We start from the raw sequence: 24,614 nt of genomic DNA, 5'->3' as shown, positions 1-24,614 counted from the left end.
ATCAAGTCTAGGACATATAGATCATGTATCAAACTTAATATAATGAGGGGATAATATTTACTTCCTATTTGGCCCTGTGTACTTCCAACATGAGTATGAGGTAGCTGAGGATAGCTGTGAAATTCTAATGAAGAAGTTACTTCTTCCATACTGTTACATATTCAAAAAGTGTTTTGTCTCAAGGGGCCTGGAAATGTTCAGGAGAGACTGCCTGTGACAGAAGCTGTAGGGTGCCAGCCTAACAGTCATTCTCTCTTTATTCTTGCCAATAGAACCCTTATTTGCTCGGTGAGCCAGTGGTCTCAGGCCAAGGATAAATTGTGCCTGTTCTGAAGCCCTCATGGCTAATCTGTTCCGTCTTTGCCAGGCCTCCCTCACTGGCCCTCTTGCAGCCAGGGATGGTGATGAGACCCAGCTCTGACCAGTGGGGCCGTTGGGGAAAGTTGTTGGGAGCAGAAGTGGAAGGTTTTCATCTTTGATTAAAGGAGACCTCCACAGACGGAGAAAGCCCTCTGTCTCCTCTCCTCTCCTTTCTACTTTGGTTACTGACATGTAAGGAGAAGGCTCCAGAGCCAGCATGCGGAGGGTGGTTGAGCAGATGGATGGAGAGAGCCACTAAGCCCACTCTGGGACCACCCAACCTTGGACTACTGATAAAAACAGTCTTGAAGTTAAGGCTGCTGTTAGTCGGGTTTTCTGTTACTTGCTGCCGAAAGCATGCCTAATTGACCACTATCCATAAAATGACCAAGGATGTGATTAAATAAAGAAGAGGAGCAATAAAGTTATACCTTTCACCGTATTCCATTTTAATGTGTGGGACATTTGGCCAGGCTTTCAGATGGTGTTGCTTCTTGGCTTTGGCTAGAAATGCCTTTTCAGCTGTTCTGTGTTAATACCAGAGCTTGGGCAGAGAAGAGCAGTCATGTGGGAGGAAAGTATTGCTTCAATTTATTGTGGTGTAAAAGCACAAGAGGTTCAAGCAGTTGGTTTGGGTTTTGACATAGAACATGTTGATTTTTAAAATGTAGACTTCATTTTATTTTAAACACAGTGGGAACTTTGACAGTGGGAGAGCATGAGTTTTTAAAAGAATTGAAGAAAAAAGTCTCTGTGTAGAATTGGAGCCAGACTAATGGGATTCATGTTCTTCATGTTTGAAATGAGAATCATAAAATGTTTTTAACCATGGCCTTGCACCTGCCGTATGTCTGTATTTGAATAAGCTGGAGGTTGTAATAGTTTCCTGATTTACCTAATCTCTAAATTGCCTCACCTTTCCCTGGTTCTTCTTTCTGTTCTTCCATCCTCTATATAACCAGTTTACAATTTTAAATTCCCTCTCTTTGAGTGATTTCTTATTTCCTGACTGGACTGTGATAGGTATTCCTAATTTGTGTTTGTACACAAAGTATACTATATAGTTCAGTGTGGATGGACTCCATATTTTGATCACTCATTTGGGTGACTTATTTAGTAGGTGAGGCAAATATGGATTGGGGTGACAGCAATGAAGTCAGAGGAGTAGGCAATTCTGAGAAGGGAAAACTAGATAGGAATTGTTACATGAACATGAAATATTAAAGAATGGGAGGAATCTAAGATGACTCATGACTGGAGTCAGGGATATGGGAAAATAAACCATGTGTACAGATGATGTAATAAGGAGGAAATGAGGCATTTGGTTGTGGGATCCTTTCAGTGGAAGCATTTTGTAGATCATTGGAAATACGGAGTTATTGAGGGCTGACAGTGAGCATTTGAGATTCCTCTCAGAAAAGGAGACAGTTGTGGATACAGTGAGAAAAAGTTCTTTGGAGGGAAAAGTAATGAAAAGAACTGAGGGTAGACTCTGTGGTTCACCCATGGTTGGGTGATGGAAGGAAAAATAGAGGACATTGATGAGATAAAGGATGTGCACTCAGATGTAGGAGGTGAATTAGGATGGTTTATTATCCCAGAAGCTTCGAAAGGCAGGAGTGCTCAGTATCATCAAAAACTTGGAGAGAAATAAATAAGGGTGATTGGGAAAAGGCCTTTGGGTTTGCCTGGATGAAGGTCAGAGAGCAGTATGTTTGTATTTGGCCACCAGCAGTAGATTAATTGTTTCAACTAGGATTTTTAAAATAGCCATTTCCTCCTTTTGTCATTGTTCAGTTACTTCCAATTAGTCCTTTGCAAGTCACACATCTCTTCACAATGCCTTGACCACAGTTGTGCAGGAGCCCTCTTAAAGTCATTTAATACCCAGGGGAGCCATGAAAACTTAAGTGGTAGCAATACATGATTGGAGAAAAGCCTGCATGCTGCCTGGGATAGAGGTTTTGGAAGCTCCTTAATAGGAAAAGACTCAGTTTGCCTCTACCTCCTTCTCTCTTTTTGGGGGCATGCAGAACAGTAGAGTATTTCAAAGCCAGGCTAGGTGGAGTGATTGCTTTTGCCTTTTTCTCCTTTTAATGTGTGTGCTCTGAAACTCATGTCTTGCAGCTCCTTTGGGTAAAGTCTGAAATAGAGCTTCTTTGATGAATTCTGCTCTGTGTTTAATAAACAGTCGATGTTGTAAGGAAATTCCAGAATAATATAATTAATTCATTAGTTTAACTTCTTTCTTCTAATAAAAGTAATATAATTGCAAATAAGAAAAATTGGAAAATAGAGGAAAGAACAGTGAGGTGCCACCACTCTAAACTAAAATGATTGTTAACAATGTGGGATTGTCCTCAAATATATTTTTCCTCTTGTGTTGGTGGACTTACTTTCTATTTTAATAAGAATTTTTGAGCCATTGTTTAGAAGGCATCCCAGTTTATATCCAGTAGCTCTGGGTATATAGTTATGCCCACACTAAGTGTAATAAAATATTGCATTGCATTCCACATACGTTATGTAAAAATCCAGCCTGGGATTTAAAAAAAAAGAAGCCCTTTCAGGATGAGTAGGAGGGCTTGGGGAGAGGCATACAGAGGATGTTAGAATTGTCCTTGTGCGTTTTGCCTGATCCTTAAGGAGTTACTCTTATTCTCCACCCCTTGGTTTGGGAAATGCGCAGGTGTTGCAGTGCACTTGGATTGTGGCAGCTCACGACTGGAACCCACACATTTGCCCCTCCAAAACACTTCTCTGGGGTATATTGATTTTGGTCACAATCCCAAAGATAATTCATGGGGCCTCTTTTGCCCAGTAGAGGGTGATAGGTTCTCTTGTAGAGGAATCCTAGTTCAGCATCTTTAAGATAAATTACCAGAATAAAAAAATTTTTTGAATCCATAGATCTCTACAACACAAAGAGTAAACCCTAATTTAAACCATGGACTATTGTTAACAGCTTTTAGCCAAGGTATTGACTGTGAGTTAGCTGAGGTATTGACACCTGTAATGAGCCCAGGTGCTTGTCGCTGAACCAGTATTTGCACTGACAATTGTGGAAGCTGCTCTCCTGCAGCTCAGGCATTGGCGAACAGAGCCACACCTGAGATTCATTCATTACCCTAGAGCTGTGACCCTCCGGGAGAAGTCCTCTCAACTAATGAGACTGAGTCATCATCCCTTAAATCAAAAATCATTGGGGGGAGGCGGGGCAAGATGGCAGACTGGTGAGCTGTAAGTTTTAGTTACTCCTCCAGGAAAGTAGGTAAAAAGCCAGGAACTGCGTGGACTGGACACCACAGAGCAATCTGTCTTTGGGCATACTTCATACAACACTCATGAAAACGTGGAACTGCTGAGATCAGCGAAATCTGTAAGTTTTTGCGGCCAGGGGACCCGCGCCCCTCCCTGCCAGGCTCAGTCCCGGGGGAGGAGGGGCTGTCAGCTCCGGGAAGGAGAAGGGAGAACTGCAGGAACTGCAGTGGCTGCTCTTATCGGAAACTCATTCTACTGATTCAAACTCCAACCATAGATAGACTGAGACCAGACACCAGAGACTCTGAGAGCAGCCAGCCCAGCAGAGAGGAGATAGGCATAGAAAAAAAACAACACGAAAAACTCCAAAATAAAAGCAGAGGATTTTTGGAGTTCTGGTGAACACAGAAAGGGGAAGGGTGGAGCTCAGGCCTTGAGGCGCATATGCAAATCCCGAAACAAAGCTGATCTCTCTGCCCTGTGGACCTTTCCTTAATGGCCCTGGTTGCTTTGTCTATTAGCATTTCAATAACCCATTAGATCTCTGAGGAGGGCCATTTTTTTTTTGTTTTTTTTTTTTTTTTTTTTTTTTTTTAAATCCTTTTTTCTTTTTCTAAAACAATTACTCTAAGAAGCCCAATACAGAAAGCTTCAAAGAATTGCAATTTGGGCACGTCAAGTCAAGAGCAGAACTAAGAGAGCTCTGAGACAAAAGGCAATAATCCAGTGGCTGAGAAAATTCACTAAACAACACAACTTCCCAAGAAAAGGGGGGTGTCCGCTCACACCCACCATCCGGGTGGACAGGAAACACTCCTGCCCATCGCCAGCCCCATAGCCCAGAGCTGCCCCAGACAACCCAGTGTGACGGAAGTGCTTCAAATAACAGGCACACACCACAAAACTGGGCGTGGACATTAGCCTTCCCTGCAACCTCAGCTGAATGTCCCAGAGCTGGGAAGGTGGAGCAGGGTGAATTAACAAAGCCCCATTCAGCCATCATTTGAGCAGACTGGGAGCCTCCCTACACAGCCCAGCAGCCCAGAACTGCCCTGGGGGGACGGCACTCACCTGTGACATAGCACAGTCATCCCTCAACAGAGGACCCGGGGTGCACAGCCTGGAAGAGGGGCCCACTTGCAAGTCTCAGGAGCCATACGCCAATACCAAAGACTTGTGGGTCAGTGGCAGAGACAAACTGTGGCAGGACTGAACTGAAGGATTAGACTATTGCAGCAGCTTTAAAACTCTAGGATCATCAGGGAGATTTGATTGTTAGGGCCACCCCCCCTCCCCGACTGCCCAGAAACACGCCCCACATACAGGGCAGGCAACACCAACTACACACGCAAGCTTGGTACACCAATTGGGCCCCACAAGACTCACTCCCCCACTCACCAAAAAGGCTAAGCAGGGGAGAACTGGCTTGTGGAGAACAGGTGGCTCGTGGACACCACCTGCTGGTTAGTTAGAGAAAGTGTACTCCACGAAGCTGTAGATCTGATAAATTAGAGATAAGGACTTCAATAGGTCTACAAACCCTAAAAGAACCCTATCAAGTTCAGCAAATGCCACGAGGCCAAAAACAACAGAAAATTATAAAGCATATGAAAAAACCAGACGATATGGATAACCCAAGCCCAAGCACCCAAATCAAAAGACCAGAAGAGACACAGCACCTAGAGCAGCTACTCAAAGAACTAAAGATGAACAATGAGACCATAGTACGGGATATGAAGGAAATCAAGAAGACCCTAGAAGAGCATAAAGAAGACATTGCAAGACTAAATAAAAAAATGGATGATCTTATGGAAATTAAAGAAACTGTTGACCAAATTAAAAAGATTCTGGACACTCATAGTACAAGACTAGAGGAAGTTGAACAACGAATCAGTGACCTGGAAGATGACAGAATGGAAAATGAAAGCATAAAAGAAAGAATGGGGAAAAAAATTGAAAAACTCGAAGTGGACCTCAGGGATATGATAGATAGTATGAAACGTCCGAATGTAAGACTCATTGGTGTCCCAGAAGGGGAAGAAAAGGGTAAAGGTCTAGGAAGAGTATTCAAAGAAATTGTTGGGGAAAACTTCCCAAATCTTCTAAACAACATAAATACACAAATCATAAATGCTCAGCGAACTCCAAATAGAATAAATCCAAAAAAACCCACTCCGAGACATATACTGATCACACTGTCAAACATAGAAGAGAAGGAGCAAGTTCTGAAAGCAGCAAGAGAAAAGCAATTCACCACATACAAAGGAAACAGCATAAGACTAAGTAGTGACTACTCAGCAGCCACCATGGAGGCAAGAAGGCAGTGGCACGATATATTTAAAATTCTGAGTGAGAGGAATTTCCAGCCAAGAATACTTTATCCAGCCAAGCTCTCCTTCAAATTTGAGGGAGAGCTTAAATTTTTCACAGACAAAGAAATGCTGAGAGAATTTGCTAACAAGAGACCTGCCCTACTGGAGATACTAAAGGGAGCCCTACAGACAGAGAAACAAAGGCAGGACAGAGAGACTTGGAGAAAGGTTCAGTACTAAAGAGATTCGGTATGGGTACAATAAAGGATATTAATAGAGAGAGGGAAAAATATGGCAAACATAAACCAAAGGATAAGATGGCCGATTCAAGAAATGCCTTCACGGTTTTAACGTTGAATGTAAATGGATTAAACTCCCCAATTAAAAGATATAGATTCGCAGAATGGATCCAAAAAAAATGAACCATCAATATGTTGCATACAAGAGACTCATCTTAGACACAGGGACACAAAGAAACTGAAAGTGAAAGGATGGAAAAAAATATTTCATGCAAGCTACAGCCAAAAGAAAGCAGGTGTAGCAATATTAATCTCAGATAAAATAGACTTCAAATGCAGGGATGTTTTGAGAGACAAAGAAGGCCACTACATACTAATAAAAGGGGCAATTCAGCAAGAAGAAATAACAATCGTAAATGTCTATGCACCCAATCAAGGTGCCACAAAATACATGAGAGAAACACTGGCAAAACTAAAGGAAGCAATTGATGTTTCCACAATAATTGTGGGAGACTTCACCACATCACTCTCTCCTATAGATAGATCAACCAGACAGAAGACCAATAAGGAAATTGAAAACCTAAACAATCTGATAAATGAATTAGATTTAACAGACATCTACAGGACATTACATCCCAAATCAACAGGATACACATACTTTTCTAGTGCTCACGGAACTTTCTCCAGAATAGATCATATGCTGGGACATAAAACAAGCCTCAATAAATTTAAAAAGATTGAAATTATTCAAAGCACATTCTCTGACCACAATGGAATACAATTAGAAGTCAATAACCATCAGAGACTTAGAAAATTCACAAATACCTGGAGATTAAACAACACACTCCTAAACAATCAGTGGGTTAAAGAAGAAATAGCAAGAGAAATTGCTAAATATATAGAGACGAATGAAAATGAGAACACAACATACCAAAACCTATGGGATGCAGCAAAAGCAGTGCTAACGGGGAAATTTATAGCACTAAACGCATATATTAAAAAGGAAGAAAGAGCCAAAATCAAAGAACTAATGGATCAACTGAAGAAGCTAGAAAATGAACAGCAAACCAATCCTAAACCAAGTAGAAGAAAAGAAATAACAAGGATTAAAGCAGAAATAAATGACATAGAGAACAAAAAAACAATAGAGAGGATAAATATCACCAAAAGTTGGTTCTTTGAGAAGATCAACAAGATTGACAAGCCCCTAGCTAGACTGACAAAATCAAAAAGAGAGAAGACCCATATAAACAAAATAATGAATGAAAAAGGTGACATAACTGCAGATCCTGAAGAAATTAAAAAAATTATAAGAGGATATTATGAACAACTGTATGGCAACAAACTGGATAATGTAGAAGAAATGGACAATTTCCTGGAAACATATGAACAACCTAGACTGACCAGAGAAGAAATAGAAGACCTCAACCAACTCATCACAAGCAAAGAGATCCAATCAGTCATCAAAAATCTTCCCACAAAGAAATGCCCAGGGCCAGATGGCTTCACAGGGGAATTCTACCAAACTTTCCAGAAAGAACTGACACCAATCTTACTCAAACTCTTTCAAAACATTGAAAAAAATGGAACACTACCTAACTCATTTTATGAAGCTAACATCAATCTAATACCAAAACCAGGCAAAGATGCTACAAAAAAGGAAAACTACCGGCCAATCTCCCTAATGAATATAGATGCAAAAATCCTCAACAAAATACTTGCAAATCGAATCCAAAGACACATTAAAAAAATCATACACCATGACCAAGTGGGGTTCATTCCAGGCATGCAAGGATGGTTCAACATAAGAAAAACAATCAATGTATTACAACACATTAACAAGTAAAAAGGGAAAAATCAATTGATCATCTCAATAGATGCTGAAAAAGCATTTGACAAAATCCAACATCCCTTTTTGATAAAAACACTTCAAAAGGTAGGAATTGAAGGAAACTTCCTCAACATGATAAAGAGCATATATGAAAAACCCACAGCCAGCATAGTACTCAATGGTGAGAGACTGAAAGCCTTCCCTCTAAGATCAGGAACAAGACAAGGATGCCCGCTGTCACCACTGTTATTCAACATTGTGCTGGAAGTGCTAGCCAGGGCAATCCGGCAAGACAAAGAAATAAAAGGCATCCAAATTGGAAAAGAAGAAGTAAAACTGTCATTGTTTGCAGATGATATGATCTTATATCTAGAAAACCCTGAGAAATCAACGATACACCTACTAGAGCTAATAAACAAATTTAGCAAAGTAGCGGGATACAAGATTAATGCACATAAGTCAGTAATGTTTCTATATGCTAGAAATGAACAAACTGAAGAGACACTCAAGAAAAAGATACCATTTTCAATAGCAACTAAAAAAATCAAGTACCTAGGAATAAACTTAACCAAAGATGTAAAAGACCTATACAAAGAAAAATACATAACTCTACTAAAAGAAATAGAAGGGGACCTTAAAAGATGGAAAAATATTCCATGTTCATGGATAGGAAGGCTAAATGTCATTAAGATGTCAATTCTACCCAAACTCATCTACAGATTCAATGCAATCCCAATCAAAATTCCAACAACCTACTTTGCAGACTTGGAAAAGCTAGTTATCAAATTTATTTGGAAAGGGAAGATGCCTCGAATTGCTAAAGACACTCTAAAAAAGAAAAACGAAGTGGGAGGACTTACACTCCCTGACTTTGAAGCTTATTATAAAGCCACAGTTGCCAAAACAGCATGGTACTGGCACAAAGACAGACATATAGATCAATGGAATCGAATTGAGAATTCAGAGATAGACCCTCAGATCTATGGCCGACTGATCTTTGATAAGGCCCCCCAAAGTCACCGAACTGAGCCATAATGGTCTTTTCAACAAATGGGGCTGGGAGAGTTGGATATCCATATCCAAAAGAATGAAAGAGGACCCCTACCTCACCCCCTACACAAAAATTAACTCAAAATGGACCAAAGATCTCAATATAAAAGAAAGTACCATAAAACTCCTAGAAGATAATGTAGGAAAACATCTTCAAGACCTTGTATTAGGCGGCCACTTCCTAGACTTTACACCCAAAGCACAAGCAACAAAAGAGAAAATAGATAAATGGGAACTCCTCAAGCTTAGAAGTTTCTGCACCTCAAAGGAATTTCTCAAAAAGGTAAAGAGGCAGCCAACTCAATGGGAAAAAATTTTTGGAAACCATGTATCTGACAAAAGACTGATATCTTGCATATATAAAGAAATCCTACAACTCAAGGGCAATAGTACAGTCGGCCCAATTATAAAATGGGCAAAAGATATGAAAAGACAGTTCTCTGAAGAGGAAATACAAATGGCCAAGAAACACATGAAAAAATGTTCAGCTTCACTAGCTATTAGAGAGATGCAAATTAAGACCACAATGAGATACCATCTAACACCGGTTAGAATGGCTGCCATTAAACAAACAGGAAACTACAAATGCTGGAGGGGATGTGGAGAAATTGGAACTCTTATTCATTGTTGGTGGGACTGTATAATGGTTCAGCCACTCTGGAAGTCAGTCTGGCAGTTCCTTAGAAAACTAGATATAGAGCTACCATTCGATCCAGCGATTGCACTTCTCGGTATATACCCGGAAGATCGGAAAGCAGTGACACGAACAGATATCTGCACGCCAATGTTCATAGCAGCATTATTCACAATTGCCAAGAGATGGAAACAACCCAAATGTCCTTCAACAGATGAGTGGATAAATAAAATGTGGTATATACACACGATGGAATACTACGCGGCAGTAAGAAGGAACGATCTGGTGAAACATATGACAACATGGATGAACCTTGAAGACATAATGCTGAGCGAAATAAGCCAGGCAGAAAAAGAGAAATATCATATGCTACCACTAATGTGAACTTTGAAAAATGTAAAACAAATGGTTTATAATGTAGAATGTAGGGGAACTAGCAGTAGAGAGCAATTAAGGAAGGGGGAACAATAATCCAAGAAGAACAGATAAGCTATTTAACGTTCTGGGGATGCCCAGAAATGACTATGGTCTGTTAATTTCTGATGGATGTAGTAGGAACAAGTTCACTGAAATGTTGCTATATTATGTAACTTTCTTGGGGTAAAGTAGGAACATGTTGGAAGTTAAGCAGTTATCTTAGGTTAGTTGTCTTTTTCTTACTCCTTTGTTATGGTCTCTTTGAAATGTTCTTTTATTGTATGTTTGTTTTCTCTTTAACTTTTTTTTTCATACAGTTGATTTAAAAAAGAAGGGAAATTAAAAAAAAAAAAAAAAGAAAAAAGACAAACAAGGAAAAAAAAGATGTAGTGCCCCCTTGAGGAGCCTGTGGAGAATGCAGGGGTATTCGCCTACCCCACCTCCATGGTTGCTAACATGACCACAGACATAGGGGACTGGTGGTTTGATGGGTTGAGCCCTCTACCATAAGTTTTACCCTTGGGAAGATGGTTGCTGCAAAGGAGAGGCTAGGCCTCCCTGTATTTGTGCCTAAGAGTCTCCTCCTGAATGCCTCTTTGTTGCTCAGATGTGGCCCTCTCTCTCTGTCTAAGCCAACTTGAAAGGTGAAATCACTGCCCTCCCCCCTACGTGGGATCAGACACCCAGGGAAGTGAATCTCCCTGGCAACGTGGAATATGACTCCCGGGGAGGAATGTAGACCCGGCATCGTGGGATGGAGAACATCTTCTTGACCAAAAGGGGGATGTGAAAGGAAATGAAATAAGCTTCAGTGGCAGAGAGATTCCAAAACGAGCCGAGAGATCACTCTGGTGGGCACTCTTACGCACACTTTAGACAACCTTTTTTAGGTTCTAAAGAATTGGGGTAGCTGGTGGTGGATACCTGAAACTATTAAACTACAACCCAGAACCCATGAATCTCGAAGACAGTTGTATAAAAATGTAGCTTATGAGGGGTGACAATGGGATTGGGAATGCCATAAGGACCAAACTCCACTTTGTCTAGTTTATGGATGGATGTGTAGAAAAGTAGGGGAAGGAAACAAACAGACAAAGGTACCCTGTCCGGCGCTCTCTCCGCCCCGCCTCGAGTCCTCGGTCGGCCGGCGATGGGGACCAGAGAGATAAGGGGAGAGAGGGTGCGGACAATGTCTTACCCGACGCACTCGTGATCACTCTGGACTCGCAGCAGTGAAGCATGTAGGCTTTTAATGGAACTAGGCAATCATCCTCTTTACAGGTTCCGCCCGGGGCAAGACGCCTCGGGGGAGAACAACCTCGATGCGGCCGTCAGGCGCGGCTCCTTGTGGGCTGTCCCCCCGAGCTTTGCCCGGGAACTTTCTTATAAACCTTGCGTGTATCCAATGGGCTAACGCCACGCACACAAGCATGATTGGTGAATACAGCGGGTGGTTACATACATCAGAAGCCGGAAGCAGGATGTGGGCGCCATCTTGGCACCACTCGATGGGCGGGGGGACTTTGGAGCAGGTTTACAGCGCATGCGCTATGCCCGTCCCGGGAGACGGCTCTCCACAGTACCCAGTGTTCTTTTTTACTTCAATTGCTCTTTTTCACTCTAATTATTATTCTTGTTATTCTTGTGTGTGTGCTAATGAAGGTGTCAGGGATTGATTTAGGTGATGAATGTACAACTATGTAATGGTACTGTAAACAATCGAAAGTACAATTTGTTTTGTATGACTGTGTGGTATGTGAATATATCTCAATAAAAAAAAAAAATCATTGGCTAAAGGAAGGAGTCACAAAACATTATACACATAAACCTTAAGCATGTATGCTATTTTAACTTAAAATGCTCACCAATCTTTAGGTGTACTTCCAAGGCCCTTCCTTTGAGCATGGATTTACTGGTGGGGGTTCTCCATCATCCGTCTTGTATAAAGAATATCTGTAATGCATTATCTATAATTTCCTGTTTGATTTCTTTAAAGAACAGGACAAACTGATTATAGAATCATTCTAGATTTTTATAAATGGTTTCAAGTGTGTTAGAGCCATCAAGCCTGTACCTAATTCAGCAGTGATGTTTAGCAACTCCCTTTTATTAACGCTTTTTGAATCATACAACTTAGTTTCATAAAGACAACTTTTTTTTCAGAGTTTTTTCAGTTTATTATTTAAAGCATGTAAAATAAGCAGGTTAAGGACGAAACATAGTTGATTATTTTTAAACACGCAGCTTAGCTGATGGGGGCAGAAGTGTGCAAGCAAAACCAGAGAGAGCTACAGTCGCAAGCAGTAAGCACCCTGTGTGCATCGCTCTGTAGATTTTACTGAAGGGATGGAAAATGCTGGGAATCCACTTTGTTGGTTAAATTGAGGACATCGAGAGCATCGACTATAGTTTCTCTAATACCCTGAGATCATTAATGCAAGTCTCCTTACATATATAATGGTTTAAACCTCCTCTGGGTGGCTTCTAATGGTTCCAGCCTCACATTTTCTGCATATAAATCATCAACATCCACGGGTAGCCCTGCAGACTTCCCAACTTTGCTAGATATTCATTGATGTGCCACATTCTGCAAAGTTCAATAATTGGAATTACAGGGGTTTAGTCCTTAAACTACTTTTCCTAATAATTCCCTGTCTTAAGTTCCTTGGTAAAAATGGAGAACCTGAGTGAGTCAGGTTCTTTACTTTGTGATCCAGAAATTAATAGAAAGCATTAAAAAAATCTTGTTGGTTTCGTGTATACTCATCAAATTCTGTATCTGGATTCAGGATTCTCAAAAATCCAAGACAATCTAAACTCCTTTTTGTTTTAAAAATAAGTCTAGCTTAGTGTTAGTGTAAGCCTGTAAACCCTACAGGGTTTATTCTTTCTTTGGCAAGAAGTGCCTTAGGGAGGAATTAAAGAGGGTTTTAATGAATGTGTGTAATATGCCTGTGTATGTGTTCCATACATATAAAAAGTGCAGCAGAAAAAAGGAAGGCAAATATTGGTATCTCCTAAGGTTCTGTTCAAATACGGCATTTTTCAGGAAGATTCCTTAATTGAGGTTTCTGCAGCCTCCTGTGGCTTTGGCTTCCCACATAGGTTGGTAAGGTGATATCCACCCCAGTTCCCTAAGTTCTCAGCAAATCTTCCATTTCCGTCTTAACCTCATCACAAGACCAAGCTTGGAATGATAAGCGGTGGGATTTATACCACACATCCTGTAGGATTCTTTACTCAGCCCAGGCATGTTGACAATGGTGCGGTTTAATTGTTTTTTAGTGTGAAACACTTAGAAAAGCAAGGAGGGGACCCTTTTGAGCCTCACACTTTTGTGCCTGAGCATTTGGTTAGGAGATAATGAACTCTTAAGTAGCTAGAAATGTTTCTGTCAGAGGTTAGTTATTGATTTTAAGAAAATCAAATTTATGTCCTGAAAGGTTCTGTCTTAGAATTGCATTGGACTTTTCATCCCCATGGTTGGTCAGACCCACTGGTAGGTGACGGGATTTAAACATAAAATAGGAATTGTTTGGGCTCCCTTGTTTCCCCCCATGTTATGGAGTGATCATTTATACAGTTCCTTGCAAGTGCTCACCTTTTGTTCTGTGATTCATTTGTTGCATAAAATACCTTTTAGGGTAGGTTATAGTGAGGTGTAAGAAGAAATAGAATGGAATGAATCATGAAATGCTCATCGTCAGGCAGTGGTAATACAATTTTGCCAGGAAAATTATCCAATAGAGATGATACATGCCATGTAGACATATGCAAATTGTATGCCTGTAACAGTTTAATACCTGAATGTGGCCCTGAGGACAAAGCTTCTTGGAACCCATTGTTCTAATTGGCTCATCATTCCCTGTGTCTGTACCAGCCCTAGGTTATACCAGGCGCTCTGGCTTGCCTACGAATTATCTGTAATTTCTAATTCAGGAACTCGTCTCTCCTTGTCTGTCATCTCTCTGACCTCATCTCCAACTACTCTTTGACTTGCATCCCAGCCACACTGTCCCCTTTGCTCAAACACACCAGCCTGTTGCTTTCTATTGAATGTTCTTCCACACATGCCTTCATGGCTCATTCCCTTGCTTCATTCAGGTCTTTGATCAAATATCACCTTCTCATGAGGCCTAAAGTTGCAACCTCCTTCCCATCTTTCCCCCATCCCTGCTTTATGTGTTATTACCTAAAACACTCTATATTTTATCTGTGTGTCTTTTTCTTTCCCTCTTTATTCCCATGTCTTTTCCCTTACTAGAATGCATTTCCCATGAGGGCAGGGGTATCTGTTTTGTGTATTGTTGTGTCTGTATTGCCCAGAGCATGGAGTAGATGCTCAGGAAAGATGTGTTGAGTCCCTAAATGAAAGTGTGTTGGATAATGTACTAGGTTAGGCTTTTTTTTTTTTTTTTACATTTAGTGTTTTTGTATAGTAAGTGTGGGTCTTTTCCAGAACCTTATTTTTCTAGAAAAAGGGGAGGAGAAACTAACTAGTTGGCATTGATATTTTCTAAATTAGGTTTTTAGGGATGGGATAGTGGGTTAACCAGCGGATAAAATTGGGGTTGGAGGACATGCGCTGTTCTCTAGCTATTAATTGCATTCACAGCATTTGTACCACAGTATTTGTCTCTGTGCGTATATGTACATTGGCTCATTAGACATAGGCTCTGCTCTGGGGGAGGTTGCAGGGTAGGGAAGGCAGTAAGACATAAGACACATTACTCATGGTTAAAACACATTCTGTACAAGTGGTGTGAACTACGTTTTGCCTTTGACGTTTGTAGATATACTATCTATCAAAACAGTGCCCTATTATAATGGGTAATTGATTAAAAAACATTTTTTAAATATATAAAGGATTAGTTCTATGCATTTCAGCACTAATGCATTTTAAGTACCTGAGAATTGATGTGCTACATGGAACTTGGATATTAAAAAGTAATTTTTTTTTTTTTCAAAATGATAACCAAGCTACCAGTTCTGCAGTTCTAGAAAGAGATGTGCTGACTCTTTTGGACTTCAGTTGAAGAGAGTCAAGTGCATCAGCTCTTAGAGAGCAGGATTTATGTGGGAGCTGAATATATTAGGAGAAAAGGGGAAAGCTAAAAACGTCATTTCTTTCCCTCTATTTGCAGGAAATGAAAATATATGCATTGTGCTTACCCTGAGTTTTTAAAGATGTGGTGTTTGCATGTATAAGCATGGATTTAGGTAAAAAATTAGTGAAAAATATTTGTTATAGTAGAAGACTTGTAAATGACAATGGAAGAAAATTCCCTAGGTTTGGAAGTTGAAAGTTGAAAGTTACTGGAAGAAAACAGGAATTTGGAAAAGCAGAAAAACATAATGTGATTTTGATAATCAAGGAAATGAACTTGGAAGATATCCCAGTTTTAAAAATCTTATTTGCTCTTTAGGTCTGTTTTAAGCTTGGAGTAACAGAAAATCAAAAAAACAAAAGCAAAAAACAGGGCAAATAAGGTCAGTCGTGAAGCTACTAAGCATAATTCCAGAATGGATTCATTTTAGAACACACTGCATATTTTACTCAAATGCGGACTACTAGGAAACTGAAATTCTGAATAGTTTTAAGGCTCTGAATGTAATTTTAAAAAATTTTTGCTGTTCCTGGTTTGCTTTTTAAAAATTATTATTAGAGAAATTGTAGGTTTACAGAGAAATCATGCATTAAATAGAGTTCCCATATGCATTGCATTAGTGTGGTATGTTTGTTACAATTGAAAGAACATGTTTATAATTGTACTATTAACTATACTCCATGGTTTACATTAAGGTTCATTGTGTTGTAAAGTCCTATGGGTTTTTAAAATTTTTATCCTAGTAACATATGCAACCTAAAATTTCCCTTTTTAACCAAATTCAAATGTATAATTCAGTGCTGTTAATTATGTTTATGATGTTGTGCTACCATTGCCACCATCCATTATCAAAACTTGTCCATCAACCCAAATAGGAACTCTGTACAATCCCTACCCCCACTCTGGCCCCTGGTAATCTATTATTCTAGTTTCTGACTCTGTGAGTTTGCTTATTCTAATTATATCATATTTGAATGTACTATTTTTAAAACTGTTATGTTTTTCCTTTTTTTGTTGTTGATTTTGAGGTACGTATACTTTTGGGAAAAAAGGATAAATAATTTTTATTTTTTACTATTTCGGACTATTGAAGTGGGAAAAAATATGGAATACTTCACAATTTGCATGTCATCCTTGCACAGGGGCTGTGCTACTCTCTGTATCATTCCAATTTCAGTATATGTGTTGTCAAAGTGAGCACAAATCACAATTTTTGTGCTTTGCTTTCATGTATTTAGAAATGGTACATTGATTTTTTTTAAAGGAACAGAGAAGAAATATAATGAAATGGTTTTAGTTTAAATTTGTTCTTCAAAATACATAACCAGATTGGTTTGATTTTTTTTTTTTTTTCAACTTCCCATGGGCTATTTTCTTCTGAAATATAGTGTATTTTTTTCTCACTGTGAAAGAATTCAAGGAAATGAGGAAAATATGCTCCAAATTAAATGTCATTTCAATTGCTGTCCCAATTAGTTGACTCTCAGAAAAGTTTTCCACAGAAGTGGTTGCCACGAATGTATATTTAGGATATTTAGTCCTACATTTTGAAGATGAATTTCCTCCTACTCTTTTTCAGCTTTTTAATTCCAGCTCAGCAAATCTTATTATAAACTTCTGATATGTGTTTTTTATAGTTAACAGTAATATTTTTATTAAGATTCATTCACACACCATACAATCATCCAGAATATGCAGTTGATCACATTGCCATCATATAGTTATTCATTTATCACCCTGATCTATTTTTTTAACATTTTCCTTGCACCAAAAAAAGTGATAGTAAGAATAAAAGAATAATAATGAAAAAAGAACACCCAAATTGTCCCCCCTCCTGCCCTATTTTTCCTTTAGTTTTTTGACCCCATTTTTCTGCTCGTCCATCCATACACTGGAAAAGGGAGTGTGATCCACAAGCTTTTCACAACCACACTGTCATCCCTTGTGAGCTACATTGTTGTATAATCATCTTCAAGAATCAAGGCTACTGGGTTGGAGTTTGAAAGTTTCAGGTATTTACTTCTAGCTATTCCAATACATTAAAACCTGAAAAGTGTTATCTATATAGTGCATAAGAATGTCCACCAAAGTGACCTCTCAACTCCATTTGAAATCTGTCAGCCACTGAAGCTTTATTTCATTTCCTTTTGCATCCCCCTTTTGGTCAAGAAGGTGTTCTCAATCCCACAGTGCCGGGTCCAGATTCATCCCCAGGAGTCATATCCTGTGTTGCCAGTGAGATTTATACCCCTGGGAGTCAGGTCCCACGTAGGGGGGAGGGCAGTGAGTTCACCCGCTGAGTTGGCTCAGCTAGAAAGAGGGCCACATCTGAGCAACAAAGAGGCACTCAGGGGGAGACTTTTAGCACGATTATAAGCAGGTTTAGCCTCTCTTTTGCAGTAACTAGCTTCATAAGGGCAAGTCCTGTGATAGAGGGCTTGGCACATCAAACTGCCAGTCCTCAATGTTTGTGAGAACCTCAGCAACCCTCCAGGTGAGGAAGCCCAACACTGCATTTTCCCCCAGCTCCTCAGGGCGGCTCTGCATATTTTTTTTTTCATTTTTTTTTTTTTTATTTAACTTTATCAAAAATTTTGAAAAAAAGACAATAAAAAATCATTTCAAACAAAACCAACACAAAGGATTAAGAAAAAACAAATATCCTAGAATAACTACATTATTTCCAATTTGTTCCTATTCTACCCCAAGAAAATATATAGACTATAAGTCAGGAAAGGAATAAGAAAAACAGATAACCGAAGATAACTACATTTCTGTGTACTTGTTCCTACCATACCCACCAGAAATTAAGAAACCATAGTTACTCCTGAGCATTCCCAGAATGTTAGATTTACCCACAATAACTTATCTGTTCTTATTAGATTATCATTCCCCCTTCACTAATTGCTATCTATTGCTAGGGCCCCTACATTCTACATTATAAACCATTTATTTTACATTTTTCAGTGCTCATATTAGTGGTAGCATATAGCATTTCTCTTTTTGTGCCTGGCTTATTTCACTCAGCATTATGTCTTCAAGGTTCATCCATGTTGTCATATGTTTCACGACATTGTTCCTTCTTACTGCCGCGTAGTATTCCATCGTGTGTATATACCACATTTTATTTATCCACTCATCTGTTGAAGGATATTTGGGTTGTTTCTGTCTCTTGGCAATTGTGACTATTGCTGCTATGAACATTGGCGTGCAGGTATCTGTTCGTGTCACTGCTTTCAGATCTTTCGGGTATATACCAAGAAGCGCGATTGCTGGATCGAAGGGAACTCTCTCTCTAGTTTTCTAAGGAACCGCCAGACTGTCTTCCAGAGTGGCTGAACCATTATACAGTCCCACCAACAATGGATAAGAGTTCCAGTTTCTCCACATTCTCTCCAGCATTTGTAGTTACTGTTTGTTTAATGGCAGCCATTCTAATTGATGTGAGATGGGATCTCATTGTGGTCTGAATTTGCATCTCCCTAATAGCTAGTGAAGCTGAACATTTTTTCATGTGTTTTTTTGGCTATTTGTATTTCCTCTTCAGAGAACTATCTTTTCATATCTTTTGCCCATTTTATAATTGGGCTGTCTGTACAATTGTCATTGAGTTGTAGGATTTCTTTATATATGCAAGATATCAGTCTTTTGTCAGATACATGGTTTCCAAAATTTTTTTCCCATTGAGTTGACTGCCTCTTCACCTTTTTGACAAATTCCTTTGAGGTACAGAAGCTTTTAAGTTTGAGGAGTTCCTGTTTATCTATTTTTTTCTTTTATTGCTTGTGCTTTGGGTATAAGGTCTAGGAAGTGACCTCCTAATACAAGGTCCTAAAGATGTTTCCCTACGTTATCTTCTAGGAGTTTTATGGTCCTGTCTCTTATGTTGAGGTTTTTAATCCATTTTGAGTTAATTTTTGGGTAGGGTGTGAGGTAGGGGTCCTCTTTCATTCTTTTGAATATGGATATCCAGTTCTCCCAGCCCCATTTGTTGAAAAGACTGTTATGTCCCAGTTCAGTGGTTTTGGGGGCCTTATCAAAGATCAGTTGACTGTAGATCTGGGGGTTTATCTCTGAATTCTCAATTTGATTCCATTGATCACTATGTCTATCTTTGTGCCAGTACCATGCTGTTTTGACTACTGTGGCTTTATAATAAGCTTCAAAGTCAGGGAATGTAAGTCCTTCTGCTTTGTTTTTCTTTTTTAGAGTGTTTTTAGCAATTTGAGGCATCTCCCCCCTCCAGATAAATTTGATAACTAGCTTTTCCTAGTCTGCGAATTAGGTTGTTGGAATTTTGTTAGAGATTGCATTGAATCTGTAGATGAGTTTGTGTAGAATTGACATCTTAATGACATTTAGCCGTCCTGTCCGTGAACATGGAATATTTTTCCATCTTTTTAGGTCTCTTTCTATTTCTTTTAGTAGAGTGATGTAGTTTTCTTTGTATAGGTCTTTTACATCTTTGGTTAAGTTTATTCCTAGGTACTTGATTTTTTTTTAGTTGCTACTTTTGAAAATGGTATCTTTTTCTTGAGTGTCTCTTCATTTCAGTCATTTCTAGTGTATAGGAACATAACTGACTTATGTGCATTAATCTTGTATCCTGCTACTTTGCTAAATTTGTTTATTAGCTCCAGTAGCTGTGTCGTCAATTTCTGAGGGTTTTCCAAATACAAGTTCATATCATCTGCAAATAATGACCGTTTTTACTTCTTCCTTTCCAATTTGGATGCCTTTTATTTCTTTGTCTTGCCGGGTTGCCCTAACACTTATAGCATAATGTTGAATAACAGTGGTGACAACAGGCATCCTTGTCTCACTCCTGATCTTAGAGGGAAGGCTTTCAGTCTCTCGCCATTGAGTACTATGCTGGCTGTGGGTTTTTCATATATGCTTTTTGTCATATTGAGGAAGTTTCCTTCAATTCCTACTTTTTGAAGTGTTTTTATCAAGAAGGGATGTTGGATTTTGTCGAATGCTTTTTCAGCATCTATTGAGATGATCATTTGATTTTTCCCTTTTGATTTGTTAATGTGTTGTAATATATTGATTGATTTTCTTAAGTTGAACCATCCTTGCATGCCTGGAATGAACCCCACTTGGTCATGGTGCATGATTTTATTAATGTGTCTTTGAATTCGATTTGCAAGTATTTTGTTGAGAATTTTTGCATCTATATTCATTAGGGAGATTGGCCTGTAGTTTTCCTTTCTTGTAGCATCTTTACCTGGTTTTGCTATTAGAGTGATGTTAGCTTCATAAAATGAGTTATGTAGTGTTCCATTTTCCTCAATGTCTTGAAAGAGTTGAAGTAAGATTGGTGTCAGTTCCTTTTGGAAAGTTTGGTAGAATTCCCCTGTGAAGCCATCTGGCCCTGGGCATTTATTTGTAGGAAGCTTTGTGATGACTGATTGGATCTCTTTGCTTGTGATTGGTTGGTTGAGGTCTTCTGTTTCTTCTCTGGTCATTCTGGGTTGTTCATGTATTTCCAGGAAATTGTCCATTTCGTCTACATTAACTAGTTTGTTGGCATACAGTTTTTCATAGTATCCTCTTATAATTTTTTAAATTTCTTTGAGATCTGCAGTAATGTCATCTCTCTCATTCATTGTTTATTTGGGTCTTCTTTTTGATTTTGTCAGTCTAGCTAGGGGCTTGTCAATCTTGTTGATCTTCTCAAAGAACCAACTTTTGGTGTTATTTATTCCCTGTTGTTTTTTGTTCTCTATGTCATTTATTTCTGCTTAATCCTTGTTATTTCTTTTCTTCTACTTGGTTTAGAATTAGTTTGCTGTTTATTTTCTAGCTTCTTCAGTTGCTCCATTAGTTCTTCAATTTTAGCTCTTTCTTCCTTTTTAAAGTATGCATTTAGAGCTATAACCTTCCCCCTCAGTACCGCTTTTACTGCATCCCATAGGTTTTTTTTAAATTCATTTTTATTGAGATATATTCACATACCATGCAGTCACACAAAATGTACATTCATTTGTTCACAGTATCATTATATAGTTGTGCATTCATCACCAAAATTAGTTTTTGAACATTTTCATTAGCACACACAAAAAATAATAAAAATTAAAGTGAAAAAGAACAATTAAAGTAAAAAAGAACACTGGGTGTTTTTGTTTGTTTTTTGTTTGTTTTTTTTTGGCCCCATTTTTATACTCATCCATCCATAAACTGGACAAAGGGGAGTGCGGGCCATATGGCTTTCCCAATTGCATTGTCACCCCTCATAAGCTACATTTTTCTACAATTGTCTTCAAGTTTCATGGATTCTGGGTTGTAGTTTGATAGTTTCAGGTGTTTACTGCTAGTTGTTCCAATTTGTTAGAACCTAAAAAGGGTTGTCTATATTGTGCGTAAGAGTGCCCACCAGAGTGACCTCTCGGCTCCTTTTGGAATCTCTCTGCCACCAAAGCTTATTTCATTTCCTTTCACGTCCCCCTTTTGGTCAAGAAGATGTTCTCCATCCCACGATGCCGGGTCTAGATTTCTCCCCAGGAGTCATATTCCATGTTGCCAGGGAGATTCACTCCCCTGGGTGTCTGATCCCACGTAGGGGGGAGGGCAGTGATTTCACCTTCCAAGTTGGCTTAGCTAGAGAGAGAAGGCCACATCTGAGCAACAAAGAGGCATTTGGGAGGAGGCTCTTAGGCACAATTATAGGGAGGCCTAGCCTCTCCTTTGCAGCAACAGTCTTTCCAAGGGCAAGTTCTGTGGTAGAGGGCTCAGCCCATCAAACCACCAGTCCCCTATGTGTGAACACATCAGCAACCATAGGTTTTTTTTTTTAATTCAGTTTTATTGAGATATAGTCACATATCATACAGTCATCCATGGTGTACAATCACCTGTTCATAGTACCATCATATGGTTGTGCATTCATCACCCCAATCTATTTTTGAACATTTTCCTTATACCAGAAAGAATCAAAATAAAAATAAAAATGAAAAGAAACACCCAAATCATCTCCCCCGTCCTACCCTATTTTTCATTTAGTTTTTGTCCCCATTTATCTACTCAGCCATCCATACACTGGGTAAAGCGAGTACAATCCACAAGGTTTTCACAATCACACTGTCACCCCTGGTAATCTACACTGTTATACAGTCATCTTCAAGAGTCAAGGCTCCTGGGTTGGAATTTGGTAGTTTTTTAGGTATTTACTTCTAGCTATTCCAATACGATAAAACCTAAAAAATGTTATCTATATAGTGCATAAGAATGTCTACCAGAGTGACCTCTCAACTCCATTTGAAATCTGTCAGCCACTGAAGCTTTATTTCATTTCATTTCACATCCCTCTTTTGGTCAACAATTGTTCTCTATCCCATGATATCCGGTCAGGATTCATCCCCCTGCATCCCATAGGTTTTGGTATGTTGTGTTCTCATTTTCATTTGTCTCCGTATATTGAGCAATTTCTCTTGCTATTTCTTCTTTAACCCACTGATTGTTTAGGAGTGTGTTGTTTAACTTCCAGGTATTTTTGCATTTTCTAAGACTCTGATGGTTATTGACTGCTCATTGTATTCCATTGTGATCAGAGAATGTGCTTTGAATAATTTCAATTTTTTTAAATTTATTGAGGCTTGTTTTATGTCCCAGCATATGATCTATTCTGGAGAAAGTTCCATGAGCACTAGAGAAGAATGTGTATCCTGGTGAATTGGGATGTAATGTTCTATATATGTCTGTTAATTCAAATTCATTTATCAGATTGTTTAGCTTTTCAGTTTCCTTATTGGTCTTCTATCTGGTTGATCTATCTATAGGAGAGAGTGATATATTGAAGTCTCCCACAATTATTGTGGAAACATCTATTGCTTCCTTTAGTTTTGCCAATGTTTGTCTCATGTATTTTGTGGCACCTTAATTGGGTGCATAAACATTTATGATTGTTATTTCTTCTTGTTGAATTGTCCCTTTTATTAGTATGTAGTGGTCTTCTTTGTCTCTCATAACATCCTTGCATTTAAAGTCTATTTTTTCTGATATAAATGTTGCTACTCCTGCTTTGTTTTGACTGTATATTGCGTGCAATATTTTTTCCGTCCTTTCACTTTCAATTTCTTTGTGTCCCTGTGTCTAAGATGAGTCTCTTATATGCAAAATATTGATGGTTCATATTTTTTTTAATCCATTCTGCCAATGTTTATCTTTTAATTGGGGAGTTCAATCCATTTATATTCAGTGTTATTACTGTGAAGGCATTTCTTGAATTAGCCATCTTATCCTTTGTTTTATATTTGTCGGATATATTTTTCCCCTCTCTCTCTTATTGTCCTTTAACATATCCATACTGAATCTCTTTAGTTCTGAACCCTTCTCCAAGTCTCTCTCTCCTTTCTTTGTTTCTCTGTCTATAGGGCTCCCTTTAGTATCTCAAGTAGGGCAGGTCTCTTGTTAGCAAATTCTTTCAGCATTTGTTTGTGAAAAATTTGAAGGAGAGCTTTGCTGGATGAAGAATTCTTGGTTGGCAATTTTTCTCTTTCAGAATTTTAAGTATGTCATGCCACTGCCTTCTCGCCTCCATGGTGGCCACTGAGTAGTCACTGCTTAGTCTTACGCTGTTTCCCTTGTGAGTGGTGAGTTGCTTCTCTCTTGCTGCCATCAGAACTTGTTCCTTCTCTTCAGCATTTGACAGTCTGATCAGAATATGTCTCAGAGTAGGTTTTTTTGGATTTATTCTATATTGAGTTCGTTGGGCATTTATGATTTGTGTATTTATGTTGTTTAGAAGGTTTGGGAAGTTTTCCCCAACACTTTCTTTGAATACTCTTCCTAGCCCTTTACCCTTCTCTTCCCCTTCTGGAACACTAATGATTCTTATGTTTGTGCATTTTATGTTGTCCATCATATCCCTGAGATCCATTTCGATTCTTTCAGTTTTTTTCCCTATTCTTTCTATTGTTCTTTCACTCTCTGTTCTGTCCTCCTCAGGCTTGCTGATTTGCTGCTCAGATTCCTCCAATCTAGTACTCTGAGTATCCAGAATCTTTTTAATTTGATCTACAGTTTCTTTTATTTCCATGAGATCATCTGTTTTCTTATTTACTCTTGAAAATTCTTTGTGCTCTTCTGGTTTTTTTTTCATGTCCTTTATATCCTATGCCATGACCTGGTTATTTGTCATTAGGCTTTTGATTAATTGCTCCAAGTACTGTGTTTCCTCTGATCATTTGATTTGGGTGTTTGGGTTTGGGTTATCCATATCTTCTGGTTTCTTCATATGCTTTAAAATTTTCTGTTGTTTTTGTCCTATTGGCATTTGCTTATCTTGACTGGGTTCTTTTAGGATATGTAGGCTTATTTGAACAATTATCTCTAATTTGTCAAAGCTACAGCTTGGTGGAGTGCAGTTTCGCTGACTAACCAGCAGGTGGCGTCCACAAG

General features: G+C 38.9%; 1 protein-coding gene and 1 non-coding gene across 4 annotated transcripts in view; one reads left to right on the top strand and one right to left on the bottom strand.

Annotated features, from left to right (window-relative positions):
• Window positions 1–24,614, top strand: part of OSBPL10 (oxysterol binding protein like 10) — a 343,529-nt gene that overhangs the window by 145,470 nt on the left and 173,445 nt on the right. The gene's annotated exons all lie outside the window — the stretch shown is intronic.
• LOC119510459 lies at window positions 16,311–16,413 on the bottom strand. The gene has a single exon (XR_005211945.1). It is a non-coding gene; the product is annotated as a U6 spliceosomal RNA (small nuclear RNA).

Source organism: Choloepus didactylus, chromosome 1, assembly GCF_015220235.1.
Source record: "Choloepus didactylus isolate mChoDid1 chromosome 1, mChoDid1.pri, whole genome shotgun sequence".
In the NCBI taxonomy this organism is placed as follows: domain Eukaryota; kingdom Metazoa; phylum Chordata; class Mammalia; order Pilosa; family Megalonychidae; genus Choloepus; species Choloepus didactylus.
The sequence above is the reverse complement of the archived record's forward strand: the minus strand, read 5'-3'. Positions and strand labels throughout refer to the sequence as shown.